The sequence below is a fragment of the Protopterus annectens genome, chromosome 13.part0 (assembly GCF_019279795.1).
Source record: "Protopterus annectens isolate FY-2018-M chromosome 13.part0, PAN1.0, whole genome shotgun sequence".
Lineage (NCBI taxonomy): Eukaryota > Metazoa > Chordata > Ceratodontiformes > Protopteridae > Protopterus > Protopterus annectens.
The window spans coordinates 811,506,412-811,525,002 of NC_056747.1; positions in this window are offsets into that span (position 1 = coordinate 811,506,412).

Consider the following 18,591-nt stretch of genomic DNA (forward strand, 5'->3'; position numbering starts at 1 on the left):
GTAGAAGTGCAGAGTCAATTGTGTGTGTGTGTGTGTGTGTGTGTGTGTGTGTGTGTGTGTGTGTGTGTGTGTGTGTGTGTTTGTGTGTAATCCAGAACTGGATTCAAGACCTCAGATCTGAACAGGTTACAGCATTGCTCTCAGAACTGTACTAAAGACACTGTCTATCGAGACCTTAGAACTTTCAGCCAGAAAAAAAACATTTTCAAGTAAAACCATTAATCACAACTGAAAATTTCAGTCACGTAAATGGAGAATACTGTCTGGTTAAGCAATTTGGTCCAAGTCACACAGTGGACAGAATCAAACCTGTACCCATCACGGCAGGCAGGAGCTCACTATAAGCTTAATCCTTTGCACTAACTGCTAGACCTTCACTGACTGCATTTTTTGGTAAATCACTGAGAATTACTGTCAGTCGATAATGCCAGTCATTAGAGTTTCATAGTTTTTGTTATTCATAAAATGCTTGTGGATGCAAAACCCATTGTTCTGTTAACTTTTTTAAGTGAATTAAAGTACTTTGCCTCTTATTTGTCTCTGGTTTTGCAGAACATCTTAGATTTTATTATTTACTGTCCCATGGCAGTTAGTGTAGAGGACTAAAGTTCTGAGTTGATAATGAGCTGCTACCAGTCCCCAACAGTGTTATTAGATCACCCCCTAAAAGGTGCAATTTGTCCAGTAGGTTTACCTCGTCAACAAATAAGTAAAAAAAAAACATTCTTTTTTTCTGGTAAATCACTGAGGATTACAGTCAATCAGTAATATCAGCCATTCGAATTGCATGCTTCTTATTAGCAATCAAATGCATGTCCTTACAACACCTGTTGTTCTGTTAACTTTTTAAGTGACTTTGAGTTCTGTGGCACTTAATGATCTATGTTGTTAAGAAACTTGTTGTAGTACAAGGTTTGAATTCTTCCATCATCATCTGCCTACTGTGTGACACTAAGCAAATCACTCAAACTGTGCTCCCGGGGCATTCCTGAAAAGGGGCCCTTTGTTCAGTAGGTTTACCTTGTTAACAATACATAAAACAGAATAATATTTAAAAGTTGTCCCCTTTTTGGGCTTTCCGTTTTTCTGGCTTTGTCCAGAATTCTTGAGCAAAGAAGTTGTGAGGTATTTTGGTCTGTTTCTTGTAAAATGTGTGGATTTCTGGTAAACTGTTGTAGATGACGTGGGTTAAGACTTTGTATTCTTCAGAAGATGTTTGCTAATCCAAAGCTTGTTATTCTGGAAACTTTCTATGAATGTAAGAGAAATATTTAAAATATGTTCCTAATTTGTGGGTATTTGTCTCTGATTCTGGAGCTAAGAAGCTGAGAGGATAGAGTGGAGTTCTAATGGATTACACTTTATGGTTCTGACAGCAAAAGCTGAGGTGTATTGCTGAGCCATTGTTTATGAAATGTATTCATTCACTTGATCTCAAACAACTGTCTATAATTGTGTGTGTGTGTGTGTGTGTGTCTGTGTGTGTGTGTGTGTGTGTGTGTGTGTGTGTGTGTGTGTGTGTGTGTGTGTGTGTGTGTGTGTGTGTGTTAGTAGCTATGATTTTAAATCAAAGAGTAAAAAGGTCACACAGATGAACACATTAGTGAAAAACTACAAGAAAAACTTAGCCAGGCTAGAGTTTTCACTTTGTGATACCTTAAACTTCATGTAATAGATACCCATGGGATATATGCAAATGCCCCCTTAAGGACATCAATTGTTTCAGCTGTATGGCTTCTGAATGTCCATGACTTTTTTATTTTTCCTTTTTAAGTCTTTATGGACAGATTCAGGCCAATAAAGCCAAACCCCACTAGCTGCGAACATGCATGTTCCTGCCTTCTTGTGTGTTGTAAATATGCTGCCATGGTGTTGGCTGCATTTCTAAAAGGTGTCAGTGGTGATAAATTTCTCTGACCACTTGATATTTGAATCAAGCTCTTGCAAAATCTTCAATTTGCTTGCATACACCTGGTGACCAAAAGAAACTATGAGCCAGGGTATTCATTTCCATATTCACCAAATGTCCCTCGTGGGCAGTGTTTAACTCTGGTGCATAGCTTGGAAAGAATTACCATTCTAAAACCACAAATTAGACACAGGTAGTTTGCATCTTTTGGCTGCAAATGTTTAAGGTATACTGATTCTTTTATTTTTTCTTTGAGCCATCCATTTAAAGCAATCTCATACACCTTGGACAGCAATGGAACATTTGTAATCTCTCTATTAGGACAGGATCATTTGTTATTTGCAGCTGTGGAACTATCACGATACAATGTATTAGAAGTGCTGTGCTCTTCTGCTGTCTAAAATGGTAACTGTGGTAAATATGACAGTCCTCCAGCTTTACTGGGCTCCTTTGTCTCTTCCTATTTAATACCGTAGAAATATGTTCCCAGAAACAAGCCAGTACTGTATACATGTTGCCATCATTGATAAGGCACCCTTAATTAGGAAATGAGCAGTAAATGCTGATCCTGTATTACCAATGTAATTTCCTCTGTTACAAATTCTGGTGAAATGTCTGTATTTACCAAGACAAAGGTAAGGACTTCTGTCTTAGTCTGACCATAACTGCATAAGGTTTTACTGATCTTGAATGAAACATGGAGAATTTTACTGAACCATTTGGGAACCTGTCAATTAAAATTGTGCAGATACCATAAATCAAAGCAACACATGCCAGACTAATAGGCAAAAAAAAAAAGACAAAAGTGAATAAGCATTTAATCTAGCATAATCATCTTTTTGGTTCCTATGAGCACTTGTTCACAAATGTCTAGCCATTTGCTGTCCCATCCTTTCATAATTTAGAAAAGGTATTAACCACTTCCTTCATCCAGGCAAACATTCAGCCCCTTCTCATTCACCACAAGGTCCTGGCAGACTAGTAGTATCTATTATTGAAACACCTATTCACTTGTCCTGACCATCTCTGCAAGCAATGGCTCTAAAACAAAATATGGTCATCACATCAAATACCTGCATACTATATTTGACAACTCCCTGACCCTTGACTTGCATATTAATGCCACAATAGGGATCTTTTGTCTAACTCCAGAAACAAACTTGAGTCATCTGTTCCTTTTTTTATTCCAACTTGTTTTAAGGCTTAATTATACTTACTGATCTTTTTAATCGTTACCATATACATCATATATAAAGAATGGATGACATTCAAAGCTGTTGAGTTCAACTCCCCAGTTGCTGCACTGCATTCTCTTTGAAGTCACTGCCAGTACAGTATGCCTGTAACCTGTGATTCCTTTTGTATTCAGTTCTCTCTTTGTTTTGTGGATGTGCATTCATGGAGTTAGTGTATGTAATAAGGGTAGGGGGCCTAGACCCCCGCATGGGAGATGCAAGTGGAATCTGATCCAGCAAAGAACTGCTTTAATAATTTTGTTGGGCTAAAGCTTTAGTTGGCTTTTGTCCAACTGAAACTTCAAGTAGTAAACATACTTGACAGAACATAAGGTAGCCCTTTCCACTACTAGCACCTCTAAACTACAAACTATATTTACTGAGTTCCTTAAAGACTCACCACTAAGTTGTGCAAGAACCTATAATGATTATCATTCACTCACAAAGTCAAACTTGTCCATCTTCTCTTCTGCTCTAATTATCTTAATGCTTCAAAATAATCTTCATATCACTCATTCTTTGTATGGGACTCTCACTCTAGGCATCTGCAATCCAAAGAAGGACAGATTATCTAGCAATCTAAAAACTACAGTCAAAGCTGTATAGGTGATATCTAGGATAAGCTTCCTGTTGACATTAAAGTTTACAACCTGAAAACAGAGTTCTGAAACAAAGTGCTGTTTTAGTACATCTGTTATCAAATGCTTTTGTTGCAAATTTTCACTTGATCACTGTTGCACAATTAGTTTCTAGCACATTACCTTGACTGTTCTGTACAATACTTATTTTCTCCTTTCATATGAGAACCTTTGAAACTCTTATTATGAGTCTATACCTTTTATTAGCTAATGGTGCAAAAAATCAGATCAGCTTGTCTCATTTATATGCTTTCAACTAAAATTCTTAAATGCCCTAGTGCACTAAATACTAATTTTATATAACATTTGCTTCTTCTGTCCACTTTTATACTATAGAAAATATTACTTTTACTATGTTGTTTATTGTTTCTGCTATACAGAGGTACATTGTGTATTAATCTGGTTTCTTATATTCGCATTTTGTGTTTATATATGTTTTTGTTGCAGAATTTTTCTGTTTGAATTTTTACAGAACATCAGCCATGAACCAGTTAACAAAATATAAACAAATACACACACACAGACACACCACACACAGACACACACACACGTACTCATGTGTGTGTGTGTGTGTGTGTGTGTGTGTGTGTGTGTGTGTGTGTGTGTGTGTATATATATATATATATATATATGTGTGTGTGTGTGTGTGTGTGTGTGTGTGTGTGTGTGTGTGTGTGTGTATGTATATATATATATATATATATATATATATATATATATGTATATATGCATATGAATATATATATATATATGTATGTATATATATATATATATATATATATATATATATATGTGTGTGTGTGTGTGTATGTGTGTGTGTGTGTGTGTGTGTGTGTGTGTGTGTGTGTGTGTGTGTGTGTGTATGTGTGTGTGTGTGTGTGTGTGTGTATATATATATATATATATATATATATATATATATATATATATATATATACACACACACACACATATATATATATATATATATATATATATATATATATATATATATATATATATATATATATGGGTGTACTTTACTACAACAAAAATTAACTTTTTCGAAATGGGAAAGTACATCCCCACTTAAGCGAAAGTGCACTTTAATGAAAATGCACTTTCGCTTAAGCTCACTGGACTGAACCTACCTCATCACAATGGAGGACATTGAAAAACAGGCTATGTCCTCCACTGTGGTGCGATAGTCACGGACCTTAGGGTTAGGGCACGGGTCAAGGTAAGGGGATAGCCCTACTAACTATCCCCTTACCCTAACCCGTGCCCTAACCCTAAGTTCCGTGACTATCACACCACAGTGGAGGACAGAGCCCGATTTGGAATGTCTTCCACTGTGGTGCGATAGTCACGGACCTTAGGATTAAGACCTACTAACTATCCCCTTAACCTAACCCGTGCCCTAACCTTACAGTCCATGGCTATCACACCACAGTGAAGGACATAGCCTGATTTGTAATGTCTTCCACTGTCGTGCGGTAGTCACGAACCTTAGGGCTATCCCTTTACCATGACCCGTGACCTAACCCTAAAGTCCATGACTGCTAGCCCGTTCGGCCTAGCAGGTTCGTGAAAGTGCACTTTCGTGTTAGTGTGGGTGTACTTTTGAAGTACGAAGTAGTGAACTTTCATTCTTCAAAAGTACACCCATATATATATATATATGGTTCCCATTCAGAAGCCTGAAACATCATAAGCCTGAAAATCAAAATCCTGAAACCAAAAGCCTGAAAATTCAGAATCCTGAAAACTCAAAATCCTGAAAGCCCAAAATCCTGAAAGACCAAAATCCTGAAACTCAAAATCCTGAAAACACAAAATAGACATACTGATGTCATTGTGGCTTTGCTATTGTTAGCCCTGTGGTGTTAGGTCATGCGTTGGGGTCAGGTAAGTGTGCGGTTGGTTTTATTTTAGGGTTAGGGGCGGTTTAAGTGAGTTAGGGTTAGTGCGCAGGCTAGGCATGTATGCAATAGTGACAAATATTGGGGTTAGGGACGGTTTAAGTGAGTTAGGGTTAGGGCGCGGGTCAGGTGAGTGTGCGACAGTGACGGACCTTAGGGTTAGGGTTAGGGTCAGGGTCAGTTGGTAGATATTAGTGTCTTTATAGTGACATATTAGCATTATTTGTGTTTTCAGGATTTTGAGTTTCAGGATTTTGGTCTTTCAGGATTTTGGACTTTCAGGATTTTGAGTTTTCAGGATTCTGAATTTTCAGGCTTTTGGTTTCAGGATTTTGATTTTCAGGCTTATGATGTTTCAGGCTTCTGAATGGGAACTATATATATATATATATATATATATATATATATGGGTCTAATTCATATGATCGTAAGTTCATTTGATAGAAACTCATTTGACTGAGACCATAACACCGAAATTTCAAAACAATGAAAACCCATTTGACTGAAAACTCATAACACCTAAACATGAAATTTCAAAGATTATGCCCTTTTCCCCACTGTAGTGCGATCCTGGAGTTAGAATATATAGTTAGGGGGGTCTGGGGGGCAGAGCCCCCCACATACTTCAGACATTTTAAACTATACATATGGATACTTATAACTGCAGTTAATAACTCTTTGTAAAAAACAATATTTACCTAAACTATGTGAGGGGATATGCCCCCCACACCCACCCAAATATATATTGTAACTCCATGATCGCACTACAGTGGGGAAAAGGGCCTATATCTTTCACTGTAATAGTTAGGTGTTATGAGTTTTCAGTCAAATGGGTTTTCAGTGTTTTGAAATTTCGGTGTTATGGTCTCAGTCAAATGAGTTTCTATCAAATGAACTTTCAATCATATGAAGTAAACCCATATATATATATATATATATATATATATATATATATATATATATATATATATATAATACTGCAGTGGTGGTGCTGCGGTAGCATTGTGACCTCACAGTAAGACGTTGTCCTGTTCGATTCTCAGCCAGAGCGTCTTCTGTGTGGAGGCATGCGTGAATGGGCGTACCTTCATTGAAGGTTGTGCATCAGAGCTGGCAACTCGGCAAGTAAAAATCTACTGCCAATCATTAGCGGACCAGAGTTCCGCTGTGGTGACCTAACCGAAAGAAAAGACACAACAACAACATATATATATATATATATATATATATATATATATATATATATATATATATATGTGTGTGTGTGTGTGTGTGTGTCTGTGTGTGTGTGTATAATGTGTGTGTGTATATATATATATATATATATATATATATATATATATATATATATATATATATATAAAATATATATATTTAAAATGTATGAAGACTTAACTCATTAAATACTAGTGATGCATACAGGCATTTTTCTAGTTACATCCTGCTGATGCCTGTAGGCATCTAATATTCTCTATTCTTATTAATGTAAATAATTCCAAAACAATGCTGCATACAACTTACTGAAATATTTCATCTTAAAGCTTACATGACTGATAATAAGACAGCCAATTTCTAAAGCTTCAGGGCACCTTCCATGCACCCAAACTGTCAGACATCTCAAGCTAAGCTGTCTAAAAGACAAGTTTGGACATGATGTTCTCCAGAGCTTTACTGACACTGAAGAGTACACTCCTGTAAGGCTTTCAAGGATTGACAGTCAGCTTGTGATTTCCTTTGCTGAGCAGATAAACTCCATTTGGGGAAAAAAACTTCCATTTTCTTAATTTTGTTGATGTTGTACCACTTCCCTCTTCAGGAAAGTTATTTTAAAACTAGGACTGTTGTGTTTTAACAGACAGTCTCAAGATTGTAACGTACATTTAAATGGAGCATTTGTTTTTTGTCTGTCATTTTAGAAGTAATGTAAAATAACTGAAAACTTTTTTTTTTCTTGTGGAGAAATTGTGTTTATTTTTCTTTTGTGGAGCTAGCATAGAGTTTTAAGGTGCTTCTTGCTGTGTTTTTCTGTAAAGAAAGTAACTTTTGTGGACTGGTAGTGTTCACCAGCAATTGCTGCTTGTCTTCCATGGAAAAAAGGTACCATTTTCAGTTTGACCATGGAACAGACTACCTCTCACTGTCAGTCGTTCTTCCAGCCACAAAAAGAAAAATAAATTAAGCAAGCAGCCTTTGCCACCATAGCGGACTAGCAATTTGCCTCAGCCACAGGTGGGTGACTCTGTTGTGGTCATTTGTTATACCTTTGACCACTCATCTTTTGCCCTGGATCCCTCTGGTCTAGCACCTGCAGCCACTATGGACCATGGGTTAGCCACATCCTCTGTGGCTGTTGGGGTCCCCTCACTGGTCAAGGAAGAGGGAAAAGGGAAGGTTTCCTGGTTTTGTCACAATGCTGTGCAGATCCTTGGGGAAGTTGCTGCTGCCATTAGTAACACAGTTGGCCCCATTTCTCCTGTCAAAAGGAAGCAGAAAACCAAGCATGAATCTACTCCTCCTCCGTTTTTTTTTTCTTTTTTTTTTTTTGAACAGGAGTAGCTTACTGGATTTTTCCCAGGTTTAATTCAGGCTATTGATCATTCTTGTAAAGTAATTTCTGGTAAGAGAAAGAGGGATTCCTCTTTATCCTGAATAGATTCAAGATTCTTAATCTGAACTGGAAGATGCAGGGATAGATACAGGATTTTCCTCAGTTTTCTGATTCAGACTCAGAGGAGAGTTCAAGTTTCTGATCCTCCCTATGGGGCTTCTCTTTCTCTGAGACTATTGATATAATGTGCCAGTGTTTTCAATGGGAAAACACTGAGGTTTCTCAGTCCCTCAGAAAATACTCTGAATTGTTACGGAAGAATTTTCCAGAACCTACACCCATTTCTCCAGTTCTGTCTGCTTTAGAGGATGTGTGTGCTACTGCCTGCAAATTTCCCGATAGTCAGCCAGCTGCCCCTAAAAAGGCAGATAGAATGTATAACGTTCCTTGGCATTTTAATTTTTTTATTTTTATACACTATTCCCAAATCTAACCCAGCAACTAAAGCTTTAATAGATACCACTGCTACTAAACACTTCAAATCCTAATCTGATATGGATGGGAAAATTACTGATAGGTTTAGGAAAAAGTGTATACTTCTGCAACTTTAATTTTCATTATTTTGAATTTTCAGGCTCACACATTAAAGTGTGTTCTGACACATTGTGAAGGTATGAGGAATATTTTATCTGCAGTTTCTTCTTGACAGGAAAATCTGCTTTAAATAACTTATTTTTTTTTCTATTGCACAGGTCACTACTCATTGTTTGCAGTGTGTGTATGACTCTTCTTCCATGGCTATGGCCGCTGCTACTGTTTTGAGGTGATTTGCATGACTGCATTCTAAAATGAGATTTTAAATTCTTCTTGGATAGAGATTCAGTGTTTGGACCCTCTGCTACAGAAGCGATAAAAAGAGGGATAAAAGGCCAAACTGATCCAAGGAATCTCTAAGATTTTTCAGCCCTTATTTTCCAAGGAATTTTCTATCTCCTCAGCCAGTGTTGGCAAAAAAAATAAAATAAATAAATAACAGACTAAACAGTCTTAAAATACAGGTAAACAGACATTTAAGAAAAAAATGGCAAGAGGGGTCCAAAAAGTTTTGAACCTCCCAAAACCAAGGACAGTCCAACAATTCTCAATGACTGTTCAAAAGACACTCCCACCCCACCTTGGCCCATTTTTTCCAGAATGTCTGGGTCTCCATTTTTCTCTTTGGCAAAAGATTTCAGATAAATGAGTTCCAAAAATTATTCATCCATGTTACAGATGGCAGTGGGAGGAAATTCCTCCTTTCCAGAGAGTAATTTCTCATCCTGCAGATCAGACTCTTTTTTTTTTCACCAGTTCTTCATCACATGCTGTCCCAAAGAGTGATAGAACCAGTTCCTCCTTCTCAGGTGGGAAAGGGTTTTTAATTCAAGGATGATCTTAGTGCTTCATTCAAGTTTCCTGGTAACATTAGGCTTAAAGATGCTTATCATCACATCCCTATTCATCCATCTTAAGGTTTTCTGTGTCTGGATCTCATTATCAGTTCTCTGCCTTATCCTTTGGACTATCCACTGCACCAAGAGTGTTCACAAAATGTCTAGCTCCAGTTATAGCTTATTGTAGGCTACAGAGTATCCACATTTTTCCATATTTAGACAACTTTCTTATCTTTGCAGAGTCTTTTTCAAAGTGTCTGGAATCTCTGTCTTGGGTGAGAGAACTCTTATACAAGCTGGCATTCCTTGAGAGCATTCAAAAGTCTTTCTTGACTCTTTCACACAGGATTGTGTTCCTGGATATCAACTAGACACATCAGTTCAAAGAGCTTTTCTTTTTTAGGAAAAAAATAAATCTTTATCTAGATCTAGTCTAAGCTTTTCCACTTAGACTTCAGTCCCTGCGAGGGAATACCTCAGGATTTTGGGTCTCATGGCATCTACGATTCTTATGATACCCCTGACAAAACTCCACATGAGAATGATACAGTGGTATCTGAAATCACTTTGGTCTCAGCATCAACACCCTTTATCTTTTCAAATCCAAATTTTGGGATTTGTCAGAAAAGAAATAATTTTGTGGAGACAACAGATATCCTTAAATCCAGGTCTCCCCTTCTCACTCCCTGCTCCAAAGCAGTCAGGCACCACATAGCGTCAGAGCAAAACTGTGTGTCAGACAAGGTCAGCAGGGCCAGGACAAACCCTCACAAATGGGAATTGAATCAGAGGGTCTTCCAGGAATTGATCCAGCTGTGGAGAACACCTCATATAGATATATTCACATCTACTTACAACAATCACTTTGTAAAATTATGTTATAGGGCTCCATGCAAAAAGGTACGGAAGGCAGATGCCTTTTCTTTTCCTTGGACAGGAATGTTCCTGTAATGCTTTTTCATCCTTTCCACTAATATTCAGTGTACTTCTGAAGATTTAGAAGTAATCCCTCAAGATCATTATGGTCACCCTGTTCTGGCCCAGGCAGCTGTGGTTCTCCCTTCTTTTGGAAATGGCCAGAGGCAATTAGCACAAGTTTCCTCACAGTCTGGATCTACTCACACAAAAACAGGGGCATTTGATACACCCCACCATCAATCAACTTCAATTGACTGCCTGGATCATAAGGTCTTAATTCCTTTTAGGTACCTATTTACTGAGGATATGCCGCAGGTACTAATGGAGGGAAGAAAGCCTGATACTAGAAAATCATATATTAGCAAATGGAAAAGGTTTTCTCGTTGTTGCTAACAACATACCCAGCACACATTCAGGGCTAGTTGTTCTTTGGTTGTACAAGGTTTGTGTGAGTTACTATCCTATGGCCTTTCGTATTCCTCTCTCAAGGCTAATTTATTGTTTATTTCAGCATGTATGCCCATGGATACTCTTCTTTCAATGTAGACTCATGTCAAAATGCTCTTGAAAGGGATTTGCATAAGAGGCTTCCAAGAAATCCGGTAGCCCATCCTTGGAATCTTAATTTTATGTTACAGAAGCTAACACTTGCTGCATTTGAATCAGATAATCTGGCTGACTTAAGGTTCTTAACATGGAAAACAGTTTTACTGATTGCTCTATCCTCTGCAAGAAGGGTATCTGTGTTGTAAGCTCTTATGGTAAGTCAACCCTATCTCATTTTCCATAGGGACAGGATTTCTTTGAGAACTAATCTTTTGTTTATGCCTAAAGTGGTATCCAAGTTTACCTTAATCCAAATTATCCATCTATCCATTTTCTTTCCTGAACCTACGAATGAGGGAGAAAGGATACTCCATACCTTGTATATCTAGAGACAATTCAGGTACTATCCTGACGGAAATCAGTCTTTCAGATCTTCAGATTAATTGTTCATTTCTTGTGAAGGCAAGATGAAGGGACAACCTGTGTCAGAACAGTCTGTTTTTAAATGGTTGTATAAGGTATACTCACCATAACTAAATTATTCCTGGCAGGGTGAAGGCCCACTATACAAGGAGCTTGACTTCATCCTTGGCTTATTGGAAAGGTTTGGATTCTAGAAGTATTCTAGAAGCTGCTACTTGGTCCTTTGTACATACGTTTACAAAGCACTGTGAGCATCATTCCATCTCTAGCTCAAGATCAGGCTTTGCTAGGACCATTCTCCAGGGGCTCCTAGACTTTTTTCCTTCCACCTCCCAAATGTGGTTAGCTAAGGTAATCTATGCATATAGCTAAGACTACTGCAGCAGTGATCAATATGATGAACATAGTACAGTTGTCTAAGTTGAACCTACCATAATTGTAAATGTTTAAATTATCACTGCTGCAGAAGCCGCTCCTTCCCTCCATTCCCTTGTTTTTTGGAGTGTTTTTTATGCCAGGGTCATAGCCGGCATAGGCCAACTAGGAAGCTGCCTTGGGCACCGCTCTAGCAGGGGCACTTTTCCAGTAATCTGGATGGGGTATGTATGCCAGGATGGGGGCAACAGGTGGGGGGCACTGTGGAGCCCTTTTGCCTAGGACATCAATTGACCAAATGCCGGCCCTGGCCAGGGTGTGAACATTTATTTTTTATTGTTACTAGCATTGTTCTTTCAGAGCTCAGCTTCCCTTTCTTTGCTGGCAGGAAAGCTCAGAAGGACTTTGCACCCAAACTTGTCTTTTAGTCAACTCAACTCAAGCTGCTTGATAATTTGGGTGTATAGAAGTTATCCTGAAGCTGTGGAAGCTGGTCCACTGTTATATCCTTGGCAGGATATATCCCATATAGCTAAGGCTACTGCAGCAGTGATCGTTTAACTGTTTTGGCAAGTTCAGCTTGCATAACTATACTATATTCCTCATCTTCCAATATAGAATCTACAGTGTAATTGTTATTTGTTCTTTGTTCAAAATATTTACTATTTCTATGTTAGTGACATAGTAGCAGAGCCGATAGTATTGCTGCCTCACAGTGAATGTTTGTCCACTTAATTTCTTGGGCTACCTTCTGTTTGGAGTATGCATGTTCTTCCCGTGTGTGTATATGGGTGTTTGCTGGGTGCTGCAGTTCTCTCTTACCTTTCAGTGGTATGCTGCAGTTCAAATGGTGATAATTCAAATTACCTGTAGGTGTGTGTATGTGTACATGTATCCCATGATAGGCTGGAATCCAATCCAGGATTAGTTTCCTGCCTTGCATTTAGTAAGTGTCAATGTAAGCTGAATATCCACTGATGCTCTCATTTGGATAACACATGTAATCATGGAATAAATGAAATGAGTGAACTATTTCTATGATATAGTCACCTAATTACACTTTACTCAGAAACTTGCAAATTTTTTTTCAGGCTACGAGTCATGCCTGCCTTTTCTTTCCTTTGTGGTTATTCAAACAGATAATTATTTACCTTGGGTAGACTTCTTTCTTGTACAAGTCCATTCTATTACTATTGCAGTGCTATATCCAGGTCATTGTTCTGTTTAGTCATAGCTTAATATAATATGTTACATGCTATGAAACTATTTAGTGAATAAATTCCACTGGCTTCCTTTCTACTTAATCATTTTGAAAGTGTCCAACCATTTTAACCTAGATTTATATTATGCCCTATTATATAACTCTTTATAGTGAGAAGTTTAAGTTTATTTACTTATACTCAAAGGCATTTCCAAAGTTAGCTGTCACTTCAATACAGATTTTTGTTGTGTTGTATTACATTCAAAACAAACTTGATAAAGGTAAACAAACTGAAAAAGAAACAAACAGGATATGCTCCGATAACCTGCGGGTTATTCTTGTAAGCAAAAGTACTCAGTCCGTGAATTCAAAAAATGAAACAATTTATTTTAAGCACTAATACAAGCTTTTCGTCGGTTACACTCCAACTTCATCAGAAAACGGATAAAACAGTGTCTCCCCCAAACCGTTGCCTTAAATACAAAATTTCAAAAAGTTAAAAAAATCACATGATCGTTGATCTGTATCAGGTAGAATGTTGGCACACCCACTGAACCAAATAGTATACAATGGACTAGATTAACATTCCAAAAAGATAAAATATCTAACAATGAAAATGTAAAAAGGTTAAAAGTAATCACAATTGAGTCGGAATAAATATAAAATAACAAAACATGATGCACACCGCTACATTTGACACCTAAATGATTACGGTGGTAGTGCACAGTCAATAACTCTTACATAGCCCAATGTATATGTGCCTAAGATAATTGACCACAAGTGTTACATTAGAATTTAAGCATTCATATTGAGTATAAAAATAAGCACTTGCACAAAAAACAACCCTTTATCAATGTAAAAAAATTTAATGTTCTCCGCTGATGAAAACATAATGCAAGAACATGACAGATGCCTAAGCAGTCCTAGACTACGGTTGACAAAAAAACCTTTGTAATATGCACTGACAGACAACAGAGAAATATAATAAAAATAAGAAATACAAATGCCAATGCTTGACTTACGAAACTAGCTACCAACCCTGGAAAACTAGTGTACCGAGGAAGGTCAAACTCAATCTAATGTATTAGACTAACTTGATCAATACAGATTCTACAGTTTCTATATGAAGGGCTATAAAATGGTTTCTAATATATGACAATATTAAACAGTCTGACCTCTGGTAAATTGCCAGAGAGGACGATGTCCCTTCCATATATATGTCAAGACAGAAACGAATTTGTCGAACCTTAAATAAGAATCCCGGAGTAACCTAACCCTACACCATCTGATCAAACAGACCACTGAATGTGTAGATTGAAAAAAACAGAGATGCAGTTAACCCTACATATACTGAAACTAGAAGAACTGGACTACCCTAACACACCCTGTCAAACGGGACTTCTGAAAGGGTTAAGTGTCACCTAAATATAACAAGTAAACAAGAATCATGTATAAATTTGTTTGACTAACTGATGGAAAGTTCACCTAAAATGCTAAATTGATTTAAAAAGGGAGAAGAAGAAGTGACACATGTAGGTACCTGCAGTTATTATCTATTGAGCCTCTTGAGCTGTAATAGGCAAGTTATGGACAACATGCCATTTAAGCCAGGGGCATGGAAGCATCTAATCTGAGTTGCCACAACAACTCTCTACTCTCCAAATGAAAACAAAAAAAGAGAGCGGATTTGTAGAACTAAACTTCTTTATTGGTAAGCGCTTTCGTTGGCACAAGGTAAGCCAACTTCTTCAGACCATCGAAAAACATACAAGATACAATCCCATGTGAAAAGGAAAGCCTTTTATACACAGTGTTAGTCTAATCAAGCAATTAATTAAAGTAAAAAACAATCAACAATAAAAAAACACAAGTAACCATTTGTTTGCTGAACCAGAGATTTGTTTTACATAGGTTTTCCTAAAATCAGTAAACCTTAGACAATAAACTTTCTCAAGCCTCATTTATCTCAATATTAAAAGTACCAAATCACCCAGCCTTGTGATGGTACCATAGTTACTTTAAAATTACTAACTTTTAAAATCATGTATATTAAAAGATCCTAAATGGATCTATTTATTCAAAAAGGCTTGTAATACTTATCTAGCTAATGCTTTTATTTTGAGTAAACATTTGATAGATACATATTCATTTAAACCCGGCATAATACTACTCTCAAAATGTAGGGTGGTAGGTCCCCCCCTGACTTCAGACTTCACCTGATCAATGATGCAAAACAAAAATTTGTGGTTGGGGTTTTCTCCTATATGTCTGGCTAAGGCATTGTCCATCTTGCCTTTCCTGATGGCATAAAGGTGTTCATATATTCGTTCTTGGAATTTTCTGTCGGTTTTCCCGACATAAAAAGCTGGACAGTTTGAACACTGGGCCAAATACACCACTTGTGTACTAGAGCAATTGAATCTACCCATTATACGAAATGCCAAATCCCTAATTTCAACTCTAGACCCTGTCTTTATATGGCCGCAATAGCGGCACATATTACACTTATACATTCTGTTCCTGGCACTAAATGTCTTGGGTTTTTTCTCTAGAATGCTTTTGAGATTAAAACCTCTCTTGAACACTATTCTTGGTGGTTCATCCAAAATTCTACAAATAGAATCATCCAAGGTTATCAAATTCCAGTTTTTTAGAATAATGGAGAATATCTCTCTAGCATCCATACTATATGTTAAAATGAAACTATTGTACATTGGAAAAACCTCAGCCTTCCTCCCTACAAAAGTAACTTGTTCAGTGTTATTTTGATTTAAAATGGGTACATATATCCCTGAAGCTCTCTTGTTCTGGACCTCCCATAGAAGGTCTTTTATAAGGTCTGCCGGATAGCCTCTGTTGGAGAAAAGATCTGCCATAAAGGCACATTCTTCCTTGAAATCACAGTCCCTAGATACCATTCGGGCAGCTCTAACGAGCTGGCCTTTAATGATTGATCTCTTTTGAGAGATAGGATGACAGCTATTAAAATGGACATAGCTGTTAGAGAAGGATCCCTTCCTATAGATCTTAGCTACAAAACATCCTTTTTCTTTATCCTTCATGAGATCCATGTCCAAATAAGCTGCCCGATCCGGGGCAAAATTATGGGTAAACTGTAAAAAATTTGTGGAAGAATTGAACATTACTGATGAAATAGCTGTCTCCTCATTACCTTTCATGATTATAAAAATGTCATCAAGAAATCGTGTATATAACATGACTTTCTCCACAAATAAGGGATTAGCTAAAATAAACTCCCTCTACCAGTACGACATGACCAAATTGGGCACACTGGCACCGATTCTACAGTTTCCATATGAAGGGCTATAAAATGGTTTCTAATATATGACAATATTAAACAATCTGACCTCTGGTAAATTGCCAGAGAGGACGAGGTCCCTTCCATATATATGTCAAGACAGAAACGACTATGTCGAACCTTAAGTAAGTGGAACCGGTAGAATCTGTATTGATCAAGTTAGTCTAATACACATTAGATTGAGTTTGACCTTCCTCGGTACACTAGTTTTCCAGGGTTGGTAGCTAGCTTCGTAAGTCAAGCATTGGAATTTGTATTTCTTATTTTTATTATATTTCTCTGTTGTCTGTCAGTGCATATTACAAAGGTTTTTTTTTTTTGTCAACTGTAGTCTAGGACTGCTTAGGTATCTGTCATGTTCTCGCATTATGTTTTCATCAGCGGAGAACATTAGATTTTTTTACATTGATGAAGGGTTGTTTTTTGTGCAAGTGCTTATTTTTATACTCAATATGAATGCTTAAATTCTAATGTAACACTTGTGGTCGATTATCTTAGGCACATATACATTGGGCTATATTTGAGTTATTGACTGTGTTGTTTACTGTGGTTCTCTTTTAAATATGTAACATATGAACTCCTCAGTTGTGTTTTAGACTCACTCAATATTATTCAGTACTACCACCGTAATCATTTAGGTGTCAAATGTAGCGGTGTACATCATGTTTTGTTATTTTATATTTATTCCGACTCAGTTGTGATTACTTTTAATCTTTTTACATTTTCATTGTTAGATATTTTATCTTTTTGAAATGTTAATCTAGTCCATTGTATACTATTTGGTTCAGTGAGTGTGCCGACATTCTACCCGATACAGATCAACGATCATGTGATTTTTAAACTTTTTGAAACTTTGTATTTAAGGCAACGGTTTGGGGGAGACATGTCTTATCCGTTTTCTGATGAAGTTGGAGTGTAACCGACGAAAAGCTTGTATTAGTGCTTAAAATAAATTGTTTCATTTTTTGAACTCACGGACTGAGTGCTTTTGTTTACAAGAATAACCCGCAGGTTATCGGAGCGTATCCTGTTTGTTTCTTTTTCAGTGTTGTATTACATAGCATTGTTTGGCAGAGAAATTCAAGCAGTTTCTTTTGTATTTAGGAACAGCTCAGATGATGTAGTGGTACATTGTTGTGATCGTAGTGCACAGCATACTGGGTTCAAGACTACTGTCAGCTACTATTATATTCTATAGTCCTATTACATAAGATTGTTTAATGAAAAAATTATAGTCTCACTTGTGCTAAAGACAGTTCTAAATTAAATACTATTTTAAATTACGTTCATAGTTCACTTCCCAAAAAAGTGAGTACTACTTGAGATGCTACCCTACTGTTAGAATTTACTGCCACATTGACTACTCTTGAAGAACATAGTACAGTTCAAGGCAAGTGTACTTACCATAACAATAGATGTTCTTCATTATGATCACTACTGCAGTAGCCTTAGCTGTAAGGGTTATATAACAGCTGGCCAGCTTACGAATCTTCAGGGCACCTTCCAAGCACCCACACCTTTAGTCAGCTAAGCTGACCTGACTAAAAAGAGTGGTTTTTGGGTGCCAGGCCCTTCAGAGCTTTTCTGCTGCCGAAAAGTTTTATGAATTTGAACCACATAGTGATTTAAAGGGACAGATTCTGTTTTGTCTACTAATGTTTCTGATTCAGATTCTGAGGAGAGTATGGCTCCTGCCAGTCCCTTTGAAAGACTCTTTTTCTTAAACTTTTTTTTTTCATAATTAATCATTTTTTTCACTGGGAACATAATGACATTCCATGGTGCCTACAGAAATATTATGATTTACTGCAACCAGATTTTCCTAAACCTGCTCTCTATATATATTCATTTTCTTAGCGTTATCCTTTTTCAGGGCTTTAGCTTCCCTTTCTCTATTGGTCTGAAAGCTCTGATGGGCTTGGCATCAAAACCACTCTTTGCAGTCAGCTCAGCTTGAGCTGATTAATGGTTTAGTTGTATGGAAGGGGTCTATATTAGATGAACGAAAGTTCATCTTAGCGAACGCTCACATGAGCGAATATCCAGGTACTCAAAACTGCAATTGTGGGGGGCTGCGCCCCCACCCTCCCAAATATATATTCCAACTCTGAGATCGCAGTACAGTGAGGAAAGGGCAAATATTAC